Below are 13,199 nucleotides of genomic sequence, written 5' to 3'. Positions count from 1 at the left end.
TTGTACAGCCCATATGGTCCTTGAAATCTCGGACTCATGTTTCTTGTCCAGAGAATACTTAGTTGTCAGGCACTGAAGGAGACCATGAGAAAGGCAAACAGAAAATAAATTGTCCTAGAATAAAAAGTGGTCTTTGAATAAGGCTGAATACAAACTGAACATGCTAGAACATTAATATCACTTCTTTGTGAATGTTTCACCTGCAAGCTGGTTTGTTTTCATTCTGATGCAGAACAGTAATTTTTTTAAAATCTTGAGTACTTAAGAGAAATGGGAAACAAAAACAAGAAGAACAAATATGCAGCCAAATCTGATAATTATTATTACTTTTTTTTTTTTTTTTTTTAGCTCAGCTTCTATATGTTCAAGTAGAAAGCTATATGTGTATAAACTAGTGAAAGCTAACAAAACTTGCTGTGATAAAGAAACAAAAAATAAATTAGATGTGCATCAGATACAGTAGTTTTCTAGACTGCAAAATGCACAGCCAAAAATCTTTGGGTGGGTTTGTTTGTTTCATTACTGTATCAAAAAATAAGATATAAGACACATTTTTTTCTGGGTTACCAATTTGATTATCAATAGTTCATACTAAATTCTCTCTGGCAACTTCCAGAAAGGAAAATCTGTATTCCAGTTCAGGCCACCGGATATTCTTCTCTGTAAAGTCTGGCACTATTTCTTATATACTATTTCCAGACAATGTAAATGAAGAGTCTGGAGGAAAATCAGGTATCAGAATCAGTGTTTTGGTAGGTTTGGAAGACATGAAACCATTTGGAAAGCTAGCATATCATAGAATAATCACTGAAAGAGCAAGTTAGGGTGTTATGTTATGCAAGTTAGTTATGTCGTCACAACACATTTTTATACTGGTAGGTGAAGACATCATACTGTCACTAGCAGGTTGGATGTTAACTTCTTTTTATGATGTATCTATCCTTTCACAGGTGTCATACATAGGCAGTACTGTGTCATGAGCTCAGAGACCATGAATCATGGCTATGCAAGAACAGAAAATATGTCATAGGTAGACAATTATTCCTTCTGCTCTGAAGGTAAGTCAGATGTCATAAGAAAAGAAAAATAAATGATTTTGCATTCAATCCCTTAGAAGGGCCTTTGATACACTCAGAAATAGATTTATTTTGCTTCTTCTCTTCAATTTCCTAATGTGGTTTATTGGTGGAATTATCTGGAAAAAAAAAATCACACTTTTTGAAATAAATAACACAATAAAATCAGTTCCATCCCCTGATAATCACTGAGATAGTCTTTGATCTGTATTTCAGATATCCTCTCTTCCTTTCACATGCCTATACCTTTTCATTTTAGCACTAAAAAATAATTTGCTCCCTGTTATTAGACTGACTATAATTTGCAAACCTGATCCAAAGCATCACTTAGTTACACTATTCTTGTTGTCTCCTTGTAGTTCAACCACAGGTCCGATAGATTAATTGTTCTTGATGGAAAGTCAGAACAAAACCATTTTCTATTCCATTCTTCTATGAAGTTAAGCCTCAGTAATTCTACTTTCCTTTTATACTGACACTTTTCTTCTTTCTCTGACTCACCATATAAAATAGTTTCTCACTGTATAAAAGGATTGAAGACTTTGAAGTCTCAAGGCCAAATTTGGGTCAATGAAATAAAGCTCTTCACTGTTTAGAAGGCTAGAATATGAGAATACTTATCACACTAGGGATCACAAAAATCAGGACTTTTACCTTTAATGGTATAGTATTTCCAGTGTTACAGAGCATACATGAAAACTAGTTGCATGCCCTAAAATCTCCTGTGTAGGTAAGTATAATGTACTTCCAAGTATATGTAGGTGATACTTCAGTGGCAGTATGATAATATCTTGTGAAAACACCTATTTTAACAGAAATTCCACCTTCTTAGTGACATTTCGGGCACACATCTTAGCTTGAAGCCCTGTCAGAAGGTCAAAACAGCGAGAAAAGTGAAGTGATAAGGAGCAAAACTAGCTGAGTGAGGTCTCAGTCATCAGTAGTAGCATCCCTGCACCTAGACTAAGACTTAATACTTACTGATTCTTATTTACACCATAAGAACTTCACAAATACCATGTGTAAAAGTATTCAGGAAGTGTACTTTTTTTTTTTTTTTTTCATTTTAAGGTTAATGTGATGTAATTCTGTCAAACAATTTCGCTTTCACTGACATTAGTATAATCTCTCAAAAAAAAAAAAAGGTCATAAGAACTAAGTGTATAATTTGTGCTCGTAAGTTACCACCTTTAGCACATAAAGTGGATTCAATGTCAGCCAGCTTTCCCTAACTTTACTTCCTTTAAGACAAGTACATAATTTCCTCACAGGAAAAGAAAGAGAAAAAAAAAAGCTCCACCAGACTAACTTTTCTAAAATCAGAATACAAATTAATTACAGTAATCAGAATAAACTCAGAAAAAAAAAAAAAAGACTATTTCACAATGACATTAAGTTGCCTATATTAATTCTGCTTAAAAGTTCTTCAGTCTTTTTCTGAACAAATTAAACTAGTTTTGTGGAGCTCCTCAATGAGGGAGTGTTTGTACTAAGACTTTTAGTGAAAACTGTAATATATTATTATATAGTAAGATGAGTTTAGGCAAGAGGACATTTTTGTGTTTGTTAAAAGCACATAACAGCATGCAGAAGACTCAAATAGGCAAAATTGAATCTTATTTCCAGATAAATCGGAAAGACATGTTAACAGATTAGAACAGAAATGCTCATTTCTCTGAAAAAAATTATCCAATTTCATATTCTGTATATCATAATATTAATTCAAAACTGATATTTATATAATCTAAAAAATTAAGATTATTTAATTTGGGATCTAATTTTGCTGGTACCTATGGGAACCTATGTGATGGCAGGAGTGCAATCTTTTAATTCAAAACATCAGACAAATCCAACTGTAAGAATTAATTTGGAAATATTTGAACAGCTTCATAGAGGTAGGAAACTTACTTATGGAAAGTTATTTTAGAATTGACATATTAAATTAATATTGACACCTTTCAAAATTTAAGCCCTAATATTTTTTTTAGTTACAGCACAGCTGAAGTCTCTCAGAGCCTTGGCCTTTGTTCATTAGTCATTGTAGTATCCTACATTGATTCAGAGTACACACCTTGATAGCAAGTCTCATGAATTAATAAATAAGTAAGTATTTCATAACTAAATCCAGTTAATCTGGGCTCTTAGAAACCCAACTGGGACAATATTCAGACTACAGAGCCGGTACAATATATTTCAGTGATGGATAAAGAGAATTTATATCATTTGGCTATCTGGCATATGGAATTTTCTGCAAAATCATTCCAATTGCTAACCAGTGTTAACTGCAGCTTATTAGCATCTATTTCCAGCTGTGTGTTCTCATATTTATTTTATACGGCTTCTCTATCCACTTCTGACTTTTAAAGTAACAAAACATTTAAATGTTTGTACTATTTAAAAAAAACAAAAAAACAAAAAAAAAACTGTTAGTGTGTACCTTTCAATTCTTGGACTGAAAAAGAAGCATGTATTAGCACTACAGTATTCTTATGAGCATCTGATGAACAGGAAAGTTTTCTGTTGGGCACAGTTGTGCTTTATACAGGAAGACTTTATACCAATTTCTGGCTTATATTTATGGTTAGTTAATTTCATAACGATTTTGCAAGCAGAGCTTTTGCTCATAAATTTTAACCTGTAACTGTCTGGAAATGTTTCAACATATTTTCAAATAGTAAATACATATATATATTTTTAATACACAGTAGTTTAGTACAATTATATGTCAATTTTGATTTGTGTTTTGAAATACATTAAAAGGAATTAATTTAAAAGATGAAAATAGATCAATATGAGGGGAAAAAAAAACAGCTTTCTTATTTGAAATTACTTTACCTTTCCAGCTTTAATAAAATTAAAACAAATACAACAAAATCAAGGAAGATAATATTCAGTATGAACATTTTTGAAATGTGTACACCATACACACAAAAAAAAAACCCAAAACATTTCTTAAGATTTTATATTAGAAATTTTTAAGCTGACGTCTATATATGTTTTGGGACAGAGCTCATCCTTGGCCACATTTATCTAAGCACTTATGCAATCCATAAATACTTTAAAAATATTTACACCAGACATACTCTTTTGGAAATTCAGTCAGGTGTTACTTAATGCAGTGCCTTCCACCTATATAGCCGAACTCCCCTACTGAATTTTCTCACTCATGAGAAGATTATTTTGTAATCCCCTCTGTAATTCCCTTTAGTATTTCTGTCAATACTCTAAGCTGATACAGCAAAAATATGTCTGAAATAGTAATTGTCCTTTATTTTGATCTTTGTCATCTTGTGACATACCCTATTTAAGCAGGTCAAAATGGCTTCATAAAACTGTAGACGTAGCATTATCCTGTGTTGCCATTACTTCTGTGCTCTCTGCTCATAAGAGCTGATGAATTCTGGCATACCACTGTGCATATACACATACATAACTTCAATACCAGAACTAATTTTTATTTGACCAGCTGATTCTGTGCTAATGTGTAGTCATGCCCTCAGGCACCTATGTGCCTCTGTGGCTCTTAGCTTTTATCTTCAAATGATCTAACTCTTCAGTGGGATTCTCTCTTCTGTTAATGTTTCCTTGGAGTCTATACACATTTATGGAATAAAACTGAAAGTCTGTATGTATTACAAATGCATTGCAAACAGTCCTAACCAGCTCTGTCACAGAATAATGTTACTGCGTGAGTTCCTGACTTTGACTTTTGAAAAATCCTCTTGGGACCTGCAAAGAGGTTATAGACAAAGAATCAAATTGTCAGGTCTAGCAAGTTAATTCATTTCAGCTCCTCTGCCTGTATACATAGTCTGTCATCTTTTACTGAGTAATCTTGTCTGAATTTGTCTTAGGTTTAGACTATCTCAAATTTATCATACAGTAAGATTAATACATGTGGCCAATTAGCACAGAACAGGTCATCCATGCTAAATTCATGCTATAATGTGTCCCACAGTAATCTGTATGCGTGTTCAGATGCAGGAATGTTCCTATGATTGCAAAGTACATATGTTTTTGGAAGTTCTTGTAATTAAAATATCCAGATTGCTAGTCATTATGGTGATTCAGAAGATTATTCCCATTTCAGAAGTTTATTCCCATGTCTCTGGTAAGGTTACTTCTCAACTTTTAAACATATGTCCCTTGGCTCCATTTGTAGGTGAAGTCATTTATGTCATGTCCATTCAGATACAATTGTAAGTGTAGATGTTGCATCACTTCCTGGCTAACTTCACCTTTTCCTACTAAGCACATATCATGATGTTGTTTCAAGCCTCATTTAGAAAATGTATTTTAAATATATGGGAACTAAAAGTGGTGTACATTTGCCTCTTCTTTTTCATATGATAGAAACATAAGCCATGGAAATTCACTCAGATGGAGGAGCACAAAAAAACTGTATCTTTTTCCTTCTTTCATTAAAGATTTTGCATGATAGTTAACAACAACAACTGAAAAAAATCAATAAACAAACAAACACAACCCCCCTTGTTTTGGAAAATGTTAATTACACCTAAGACTAGTCTTTCAGTGAGTTACTTTTTCTAGTTTCTCTTGCATAGATTTCTACAGTTTTTGTCCATTAATTAGTACTTATCTTTTCTTCCATGTCAATGAATAAAGTGAAATAAAATCATTAATAAATGTACCAAAATTTAACACCGGTTGATATGTTAATTTTCAGCACTGAAAAAATAAATAAAATGATCACACTATACTTGAAATCTCTATAAGTAAGAATATTTGCATAGCATAACAAAAATGTGCTCTGTAATGTTTTGTGCTTTTATATTGTGGACTTGGAAGATCTGGATATGCTGTAAGTTAATAAGTAGATCCCTATATGTTGTGCTTGTTATGTATTTAGAGATACCGCCCCCCCCCCCCCCCCTTTTTTTTTTAACTTACAGCTATTTAATTACACACTGGATGTGCTCATTGGTGCTCATTGAATTCATAAGAATGGCAGAGTATGAGAAAGTACACGAGCAGTACTACAAGCAGTAGTCTGCTTGTTTGAAATATTCAGTCAGAGTATATTAATCATCTCTCTGGAAACGCACTTCTTCCTACGATAACGTTTTTTACTATGTATAATATTGTCTATATTCTGTCTATATTCTTCTCTTTTATTCTATCTATATCTACAGAAATTCCCTCACTTAGACTATGCAGTATTCTGTATTAATACTTATTCAGAGGAAATATATTTTTTTTCAAATATATATTTCATTAGAAGTCTGCTGTCTCCCAGAACTTTCTCTTTTGCTTGTCCTGATTAATGGACATATATAATTATAATTACTTGGAAAGATATTAAAATAATTTAAATACTAACGTACTTATTTAATCTATGCTAAATGTTCACAGAAAAGAAATAGTAATAAAACATATCAAGTTTCACTGTTCTCTATATGAAATAGGACCAAAGAATTGAAAAGACTGGCAAAAATTAAGGCACCCTCTGATCACTTCGAGGAATAATTATAGGGTAAACTATAGAAGCCTTTCTTAAGGCATTAAGCTTACATAGTTTGACCTGCAAAAATGGATGAATGCATCACTACGAAAGTAATAATGACATTTAACACAGTGTACATAACAAGTCTGCAAGCAGATATCGTCTTTTTTTTTTTTTTTTTTTTTGAATTTCAGCTGAGGGATTTCTTGTGAGCTTTTTTTTTTTTTTTTCTCCCCAGCAAGTGTGCAATCCTTACAGATTGTAATGGAATGTGAGCTCTGTAAGCTCAGTTAGCAGCCTATGATACTTTCTGTTAACAGACTAAGCATTCTGGGAAATCTTACTCTCTCAAGGAGTCAGCAGTGAAAAGAAGTTAAAGTTTATAAAGAAGGTAGCTATGATAGTACTGCATAACCTGAAAAAGGAAAAGACATTATTCTCCTTCTACATATGCATTTTAAAATAGCTTCCTGCAGGGCTGTTACTTGATTATTGTTTGATTATGCTTTTATTATTCAGTACCAGTAAACAGAAGTACAGACAGTTCTTCTTTGTGCTAAGTTCCTTTTTACTTAGATTTTCATTCATGTGGAAGTGCTATTAGGATTCCACAACCATTCTACTCCTGCTTGCCACATAACTTCTGCTGGCAGACCGGGAAAGAAAAGCTAACAGTGAAGACCTCATTGTACTGTAGAAATTACCCAGACTGTAATGTATTTTCAGCATTTTCAACTGACCTTACAGCGGGGGAAGGAATTAGATATCCCATTGAAGTACCTTATTCTGAATTCTATTATTCTATACTTAAATAGTTCCTGGAAGAACAACAGAAACTGGAACTCTCCTGAAGCCGTTCTTACTCACTCAGGAAGCTATAGATTCATCCCTTAAAATCTGTGACCAAGTGAGAGAAAATGAACTAAATGCCAGCTTTCCTTACCTGTTTACAGAATTAAGTGCCAGAAAAGGCACTTATTTACTATGAGGGTGGTAGAGCACTAGAACAAGTTGCCCAGAGAGGCTGTGGAGTATGCTTCGCTGAAGATATTCAAAACCCACCTGAATGAGATCTTGTGCAAGGTACACTAGGTGACCTTCTTGGCAGCTGGTTTGGATTAGATGATCTCCAGAGGTCCCTTCCAACCTCAATCATTCTTTGACTCTGTGATTCTGTGAAAGTAAAATTTCTTAATTGGGTGGTATGTTTATGTAGTAACGATATTATCTTCCTATGAGAAGGGGGAACATAGCTTTGGCACACAGACTCTTTTTGTATTACTGTTAATAATGTAATAAATTCTATGTGTAATTAAAACCAACCAAAACCAAAACAAGACCCAAACTGTAATTAATTTTAAAATATAATTATTTTAAATATAAATTCTGATTAATATCTTAATAAATCATTTCATTAAAGCATTTTGGATTTAAAATTACTTCTAATTTCAGCATCATGCCACAGCTCAAATTGATTCTTTTAATTATTAAAACAAAACAAAACAAAACAATAAAAACTCTATAAGCAATCATGGTAGCTTCCGGTTAATATTTATGCCATCAATTAGTAAAGTAAATGCCACTCTTTAGGAAAGTAAATAATGATTATTAAATTTTGGCAAACATGAAAAACATGGAAACTATAATCTGTTGTTTCAAAATGTTTTAGTGGATAAGCAAATTCACCATTTAGTAAAATTTGCCTTGACTGCCCTGTGTTTTTATCTTTGGTAATATATCTGTTCCTAACATAACAGGAATCTCATGAAGTTCATCAAGGGGAACTGCAAATTTCTGCACCTGGGTTGGATAATTTCATATTCTTGGACAGGCTGGTGGTGTTTAGATTTAAACATTTAAAAACAAAAACAAACACAACCAACTTTTTTTACTATGAGGGCAATCAAATACAGTAACAGATTGGCTAGAGAAGTTGTGGATGCCCCATCCAGAAAGTGTTTAAGGTTATGCTGAATGGGGCTTTGAGCAACCTGGTCTGGTGGAAAGTGTCCCTGCCCATGTCAGGAGGGTTAGAACTAGATGATCTTTAAGGACCATTCAAACCCAAACCATTCTATGATGCAGAAACTGACTGGACATGTCTCTGAAGTACCTGCTTGAGTTTTCCTTGCTTTGATCAGGGTGGTTGGACTAGGTGATCTAAAGTGTATTCCAATCTCAACTGTTCAGTAATTCTGTAATATAGGTGTCTCTGAGCATATACAGCCCCAAATTTATATTAAGAAATTAATATTTTATTTTATTTTATTTTATTTTTAACATTTGTGTATTGGCACATATGTACTGCAATTTGAGATAATTTGTATATATATTAGCTAGATTCAACTCATTATGTAATAAGAGATATGAGATATATAGATTGAGGTATTCTTTCATGTATATCTTTTTGTCTTTGTTTCTTTTTGTTGGATGTGCTGGCTTTTCAGTCCCCAGTTTGATATCCTAGGAACTACCTAACTACTTCTGCTAACATTACAGAAATACTTCAGTTTAGAGACTAAATTAAGATATTTCAAATCGATTGTCATATGGTTCAGTACGTTATCTTTCTGAGTGTGGATAACCTGTGCTTGATCTTACCAGCTAATAATGTCTATCAGACAATAATGTCAATATTGAGATGAAACCCCCCCACACCTATTTCCCACTGGATGGACAGTTTTCAAAATGTATTTGACCTTTCTGATAGATGTTCTTCCCACTTCTGTTTGTACAATTACAGGTTGGCTACATTGAGTGAATTATTCACTACAAATAGTTTGTCCCACATAGTCTTAAACACATTGAGAAACTAAACTTCTATTGGGGACAATTATGTAGCAAATAGTTTTTACCATCAGTGAACATTCCGTGCTACCCATATGGTGGAGCATCTGAACTTTATAAACTCTGGAATCATAATGCATATTGTTCTTTCTGACAGTGCAAAAGGGAAAATAACACATCAGCCTTCAAGTGTCTAATTGAACAAGCAGTTCATTAACTGAGGCCTTGGAAAGGCATGAACCATGGCTGTGACAGGACATGGTTTGATTGAACACATATAAGAAAGTGGATTGAGAGAGAGGTCTTTCCACACCATTTTGTAGTAAAGCAGTGACACTCAAAAATGTAAATTATATATTGATAACATACAATTGAATCTACATCTAGTCATCCCAAGATTAGAATATCTTCATACCTTTGATAATTTTCCTATCTTGTTGCTCACCCTCCTCCATCTCTGAATGATTTTAAAGAGAAATGAGCAAAATCAGACCACTAAACTAAATAAACACACTGATGACTTCCAGTCATATGTCCACTGAAGGAAAAAAATCTTCCTAGAGAGACAGTCAAGTCCTAAAACAAATACTTTCATTTGGAATATGAAAAGTGCAAAATTTTGAGATTGCATCAAATCCTTCTGCTGAAGACATCTTTCAACCATCTTTAATTCCTTTTTGACTCTCATCTACTTAAGCACCAAGTGTTCTGCTTCATCGTTATGATATTTAAATGTATTTTTGCTACATCTCCGTATTACATTTTCTGAACAGATCTTGGAATTGCATTCTGGTATGTCTCGCTTTATTTTATTTTATTTTTCTTTGTATCTTGAGAGGAGAATTGACAGCATATGGTTAAGGTTGCCTGAGATGTATACCTTCAGAAAGATTGAAGCTTTTTTTTTTGTTGTTTCACACTTTCACACGTCATTTTATTGTTTTTGTCCCTTGTTCTGGATTATTATTATTATTATTATTATTATTATTATTATTATTATCAAGTCTTCTGTGTGACCAGTTCTTCAAAGGAAGTTGTTTAAAACATCCAACTTTGTTGGAATTGCTATTATTCATCTCATATTTTACAATTCTACTTGCAGAAATGCACTCACCAATAAGGAATGTTGTTCATTTCAAAGTTTTGAAAGTGTTTACCCAGCCCCCCTTCTTTTTTTTTCCCCAGCAAAGAACATTTCCATTCCTTTAAGACACAAAGACACTGTTCTACAGAGTATACCAAGGTAAGTTCTGTTGCTATTTTGTAGCAAGTAAACATATATTGACTTTTTTAAGTCAGTATTAAGCTTATTGACTGGAGGATTTAATATTTACAGTCTTTTGCCAGAATCAATATGATGACCTTAGGGGGAAAAAGAAAATGTCTTTGAGTCAACTAAATAACAATATTTTCTATTTGTGCCTGAAACCTGCTGATATTTAAATATATCTACACTAAAAAATTTGGAATGTAGCTACAGTTAACAAATCATCATTCTTTTTCTCCTGGAACTCATTTTTTTTCAACACAAAAAATGCTATTTTTGAAAAAGTCTATGGCACTTGCTAATACTGTTTGATGTTTTAAGTCCTTTTTTTAGAGACAACTGATGTCACTTGTGAGTCCCGACTCAGAGAAATTCTGAGCAATTTTTAGCAAAAACACATAGAAATCTGTGTAACAAAGTGACAGTGTACTTGTTTGATAATTGTGTGCTCACATAATAGTGTATAAATACCAATTAGTTATGAATTTATTTTGGGTTAATACTCATTTTATGTATATTTTCATAATTTGAATAGTATATATATTTTTAAGTTTTGTTTTACTTTTTGTATTAATCACTTTTTTCACCTTTTATCTTAGAGATTCTGAACATTATGGATGACAGTGGGGAAATTTGTCCAAGAAGCCCAAACTGAGGAAACTGAGTTTTAAGTTTTTTTTTTTTTTTTGTAGGATGCCAAAATCTAAATATTTTTATAAGAGCATCTGACTAATTTTCTATTTTATAATCAACTGTTTGTAGCTAAATATATTCATGAAAACATTAATAAAGATACATCTTAATTTGCAAGAATAATGGAAGAATCAGTTCAAATGCTTATTTTTAATGTATGTAAATGATTTAGCTGTGGTATTCTCTCTATTACACAATAACTGACTTTTTAATGTACTGGATAGAATACCTTTAAGAAAAAAAAAATAAAAATACACCCCCCTCTCCCCCTTTTTTTTTCAAGTTGAAATTATCTATTTTCTTATTACAAATCCCCCCAAATCTCTTGGGATGAAAACGGAAACAAATGAGCTACAGATATGTCAAATGTCAATGTCACAAACTCTATGATGCCCTAAATGCTTATTTACTCTAAGAGAAAAAAAGAAGGGATAAGGGACATAGCACCTGTAACAACCCATGGTACATGTGCTGTTGCTGAGATACAGTTTATTTTTTAAAGAAAAAAAAAGTCAGTGTATAGTACAAACTCTTGTTCTGTGTTACAAGACAAAAATAGCTCCAACATGAAAAAAAAAATATATATATTGCTCACTTTTAAAAATTCTCTTTCTTTTGTTTTTATTTTTTTAATATTTTTCCCAGTGGATGCACACGTATTTGTCTTGGTATCTTTATCTAAATGATGCCAAAAGGAATTCACAGGTACATTTGATTTCAACACAGCATGGAATAAAAAGTGAAAACATCATCATCTCTGTGTTTCTCTCTAAGCGCATGAGTACACAGACTTAGCACTTTACTCATTTTTTGTTTGTTTGTTTGCTTGCGTGTTTTGTTGTTTGTTTGTTTTGCCTGATCACCTGTCTTTGCCTGTCACCTGTTTCTTCTACCTCTCACGCCTGTTTATGGACTGGTTGCTATCTTTACTCACCTTTTAGTCACACATGACCTTAATAAAGATGAGTGTAAAAACTGAAGAACAGCTGTACAATGTCACGTGAAAAGTTAATCTAGTGAAAGGTGTCTTTATGCTGACTCTGGCAATGACCACTAGCAAAGAGTGATAGAGTGGAGCAGCCACGTGGTACTCTCCTTTGTAGTATCCCACTGTTTTTGGCACTTCTTAGGCCAGAAGTATTTACTTTCTTCTGGAAACTCTGAAACTCTCCAATTCCCCTTTACATGTGTTATTCTAACCTGACTTTTGATCCTACATAATGTAAATTACTACAAGATAAGCAAGTACTGTTTCTTTCAGATGCTCTGCAAAAGCTCTACAAAGTTCTGAATATTATAAACTGAACAGTTGGATTAAAAAATCTTTTTTTTTTTTTTTTAATTACTATTCTTATGTTAAACAGACAACATTTCACTTGCTGTTCCGTGATTGTTATCCAAGTTCCCAAAATAGCTGTCTCATACTTCATTGTCTTAAGCTGTTTCTGTGATCTGTTATTTCACTTATTTCTCAATGAAGAGATGAGAAATTTTTCTTGCTAGGTGCATCCCTCCCAAAAAAGACAAAGTAACTTTAAATGTGTGATTACTGTGTATTTTCTTCTTTCTTTCTTCCTTTCTTTCTTCCTTTCTTTCTTCCTTTCTTCCTTCCTTCTCTCTCTCTCTTTCTCTCTCTCTCTTTCTGTACATAGAAGAGAAAGAGGAATATCATGAAACCTACTTTTTTTTTTTGGGGGGGGGGGGGGGGGGGGGGCAAAAATTTCCTCTGAATGCCTAAGAAACCATGTTTTGATTTCATTTTATTGAACTTTTCCCTTGAAAAACTGAAATATATCTGTCATGTGGCAGTATACTAATTGTCATATTTGAAATATTTGCTAAGAAATATAAAATATTTTCAAACAAATACTAACTTTTTTTTTCTCTTGCTACAGAGAAAAGCACAGTCTTT

Source organism: Anser cygnoides, chromosome 4, assembly GCF_040182565.1.
Source record: "Anser cygnoides isolate HZ-2024a breed goose chromosome 4, Taihu_goose_T2T_genome, whole genome shotgun sequence".
Classification (NCBI taxonomy): domain Eukaryota; kingdom Metazoa; phylum Chordata; class Aves; order Anseriformes; family Anatidae; genus Anser; species Anser cygnoides.
Note: the sequence above shows the minus strand (reverse complement) of the source record.